This window comes from Lactuca virosa, chromosome 3 (genome assembly GCF_052849685.1).
Source record: "Lactuca virosa cultivar CGN04683 chromosome 3, Lactuca_virosa_CGN04683_v6, whole genome shotgun sequence".
Classification (NCBI taxonomy): domain Eukaryota; kingdom Viridiplantae; phylum Streptophyta; class Magnoliopsida; order Asterales; family Asteraceae; genus Lactuca; species Lactuca virosa.
In genome coordinates this window covers 415,185,859-415,190,349 of record NC_136428.1, presented here as the reverse complement: position 1 = coordinate 415,190,349, position 4,491 = coordinate 415,185,859, and positions in this window count along the sequence as shown.

Genomic DNA, 4,491 nt, shown 5'->3' with positions numbered 1-4,491 from the left:
CTGGGCTTTGACGCAAAAGATGATTTGTAAATTGGTACCGGGTTTGTCACCATAAATGACAAGAGTTTGCCGTTTGGCAGATTTAGGCAAACGACCCTTTCGTGACAAAGTATATCGACATGGTGCAGGCTTAACCAATCTATACCGATGATGACATCAAAGCTCTTTATAGTGATCGGCATTAGATCGATTTGAAATGAATGTTCCTTTAGAGTTAGTGTGCAGCCCATGTACATATCGTTTGTGCTTTCTGTTCTATCGTTTGCCATTTCTATTGTAACTATCTTATTGAGTGATTGAGGGTTCTGTTTTAGTATGTGTTTGAATTTATGAATCAAGAAACCCCTCTCCGCTCCACAATCAAAGAGTATGCATGCATAAGCGTTATTGAGGAGAAACGTAACCGTAACCACCGTGGGATCAGCTATTGCTTCGTACTGCCCTATTGCTAGCACTCTTCCTATGCCGCCAGCATTCCTTTCCTTAGGGTAGTCTCTCTTGTAGTGTCCAGCCTCACCGCACCCATAACACGCCTGGCCTACACCGACTCCAGGGACTTGGGTGATTGGTCGTGTCGGTGCCTTACAAAAACGGGCAGTGTGCCCTTTCCTGTTGCAGTTGTTGCAGTGCATCTCCCGATAATTTCCGTTGTGATGGAAATTGCATTTGCTGCACTTCGATAGGTTCCCAACATATTGCTTCGCTGGTGTAGGGGTAACAGGAGCAGCAGTAGGGGTAGTAGTGGCATGGACCGCCACTATTTGTTGCTTCTTGGAAGGTTCTTGTGAAAACTGACTCTTCCTCTTGTTCCAAAACTTCTTCTTGCTGTTGTTGTTGGTACTATTGTTGTTGTTGTTGCTTCCTATGGTTTGCTCCGGAACCGCAGTTGCGAAGCCTTGGCAGACTCCATGGTCAACGAGAGCTTGTGCCAACTGTTTGGCACTATCGAAAGTGACTGGTTTGGAAGCTAGTACACTTCCTCGAATCTAGGGTGACAGTCCCCAGATGTACCTCTCGATCTTCTTGCTCTCTAGAGCAACCATCCCTGGGCAAAGGATTGCGGAATCACTAAACCTATTGGTATAGGTTGTGATGTCCGAGCCTACCATAGTAAGGCCCCAAAGTTCTTGCTCTAGCTTTTGTACTTTTCCCCTTGGACAGTACTCTTACATTAACATTTGCTTTAGATTCTCCCAGCCCATAGAATTAGCCACTACCAAAGTTAGTGACTTGACATGGCCATTCCTTCACGCCAGAGCTCTCTCAGAGAAAGTACATGCATCAAACTTTACCTTGCTCGCTTCCAGACATGCACAGATCTCGAAAACCGCTTCTGTTTTCTCTATCGACTGCGATAGAGCCATTATCCCTCCGGATCCATTAAAAGATATGGGCTTGCGGTGAAGTCCTTGAAGGTGCAATCCCCTGAACGACCCTGATGTTGGCCATTCGTAGAGCTATTTACTCCCCCTCCGGACCCATTATTACTTATCTGAGCCATTACCAATGTCACTGCAACTGTTACAACAGCTATTAAGACGACATTATCCGTTGATGGTGGTGGTGGTGGTGGAGGTGTTGCGTTGTTGACACGACGTGTAGATCTGTGGGGCGGCATCGTTCTGCTAAAGAAATAGAATGAAGACCATAAGTCTTTAATGATTGGAAGCCGTGTGTTAATAAATTTGTTATTTTCATCAATTTATGAATTTGACTGACCTACCCAAGGTTTAGAGCTTGATTCATAATAAAAGTTTGTATAATGATAGATAGTCTTATAAATCTAAGTGGTATTCAAAGAATTAACACACAAAGGAATTTCTTCACATATATTAAACATACGTTGAGTTACATTTTGAAGTTAGGAAAATTTCGACCCTTCTCAGAGTGTCCGATACAGAAGTTAAAGAAAAGTAAGACTTTTAGCCGAGTTCCTATTCTATAACAAAATTTTTGGGATTCGAGCAAGTACTACTTGTGATGTAGGTTGCGCTTGGAGCTCGACTCCGTGTCGGATTGCTTTGCTTCCATAAGACGCCTATCAAAAGCGGCTTGCTGTTCCCTCATTTCCCTTATCTCAGAGAGGGCTGCAATCAGTTGCTCTTGGAATGTGTCGGTGCGGAGTTGGGCATTTTCCTACAACCTGTCCATTCGACGGATGTCGGAAGTGTGAACTTGTACTTCCACGTTGACTTCACAAATCCGGTTTCCTTGAACCCCGGATTGATTTGACTGGTTGGCTAGTTTGCCCACCATCACTGGGAGTGCTCGGTCGGCTGAACCTCCACCCCCGACGTCGTAGAAGTCCCGACACATACCGTAGGGAGGACGTGCTCCTTGCTCTCGGCTCCAATGGTGAATGTGACTTCCCCAAATGGGAGTTGGTCCCTGAAAGTTTCTCCTAAATACGGGAGGTTGAGCGACTGGTGGGTTGATTACTTCTGGCTCTGAGTCTGTCCCAGAGTTTTCCCCTTCCTCCAACTCTATAGGTTCCTCATCTTCTTCGGGGTCCTCCTCTACCCACACTCCATTGCCCTGATTCGGGTAGTAGGGATCCCCTGGTGGGTGGAATCAGAATTGTGTTTACCAAATACTCCTACTGTATTTAAGTTTGTATGTTTGATACCAGTGTTATTTTGGTAAGTTTTGACTTGTTGCTCACTACGACCATTCCTCGACATACATTAGTCCGATCTCGGATAAATATGGTTGAACAGGCTATATTCGTCCCAAATCCGATTACATATTCCGAGGGCTAGTCGTAGTGTCCAACTTGTCTTAATACTTCTTGTATAGTTCTAACTATGAAAATAAATTGTTGTATGCATGTATTTGTGCTCTTACGACTCAAATAATTTAAGTTGAATGAAACGCGGTTTAGGTGTAAAAACGTTTTGTCAGAGAGTTTTAGTCCCTATGCATTTATAGTTTGTATATCCTATGTGGTTCGATATACTTAGTTCACTATAAACAATGCTCTGATACCAATCTGTCACACCCCCAAACCAGAACGGCAGAATCGTTCGAGGGCGGATGACTTCATGTAGTATCGTAACAGTTGAATACATAGTAAAGAAAGTAAAACAACCATCATATATATAATTTAAAAGTTACATTGTTGAATGATACTTGTTTCAAAACAAATTACAATATGATGACAAAATGTGTTTTAAAAACCGACGCCTTAGCGTCACTTCTCCAAAAGCTAAAGTTTACCTGTGTTACTGAATCCCTGAGAAATACAAGTAGATTTGAAAGAGTAGATCAGCATTTAAGCTGGTGAGTACATAAGTATTTAATGTCAATGTTTGTATAAATTTGAATGAAATTGTTTGTAGATGTTTGAAAACTCCTAGAATATCCCATATTTCCTACTAGTATAAAAGTAGTCTTCTACCAAGACCCGACTATTTTGAATGTTTGCTTCTAGAAATCCAATATTTTTCCATAAGAGTGTGGTAGTTTAAAAGTTCCAAAATTGTAATGCAAAACTGTAAGGCATTTGATAACCCATAAATCAATGTGTTTTTAATGCTCCATGTGAATTTTATAACCATGCTATTGACCCAGACTGCCTGTAACAACGTTCTTCAGGCGTTGGAATGTTATGAGGTTTGTCACCCCATACCTGCCGGTCTAACTGTAGCTATCAATTTAGGTGCTGGATTGTCAATCCTGTATAGATCTGTACACAAGTATCACGCTCTCCCTACAAGAGATTGTGGTATATAATACAGGACTTTAACTGCATACTTGAAAGTACGTGAACTTGAATGTCTCACAAAACTTAGTATCAATTAGATTTACGTATGAAAAGTCCATTTGTTCTTGTATATGAAAGTATTTCCTTGATATAGTATTTATAGTATGTAAAATCTCATGAATATCTAGTAAACTATACCTATTATAGTTTTTCCAAATGTGTGATTCGTTTGTATGATAAACCCTAGAGTAGTGTCGACTTTGTATGTAAAGTATAACATTTGTAATAACGTTATTGAACATTTATACTCAAAACATGAATAAAGTGTTTGATATTTGTGTAACAACATGTTTCATTCCAAAAGGACAAAGTGTTATCGTGACATGTTGTATGAGAACGTTTTCGTATTATAGTTATAAATCACATATGGTTGATTTCATAACAAAAAGCATAGCAAAAGATTGATGTTTTTCACACGCGGATAATCGTGTGTTTACTTGTATTTCCCCCCCATTAAAAGTGTATAAAAGCATTTACAAAGCATTTTAAAACTTAGTTGTAGGGGTATGAACTCACTTGATAGATTGAAGAAGGTGAGACAAAAACTGAGCAGAACTTCGACGTGATAAAGTTGATTTCTCGGGATTCTCGGGAATCTCGGGAGTGTAAAACCTTCCTTCGGAAACTTGGATGTGAAGACCGGGGCTTTGGGATGGCTTCGAGGGTTTAAACACAGAGCTTCGGCACGAGAAAAAGAGAATTGAGCAATGAAACCCGGAACCCTTTGA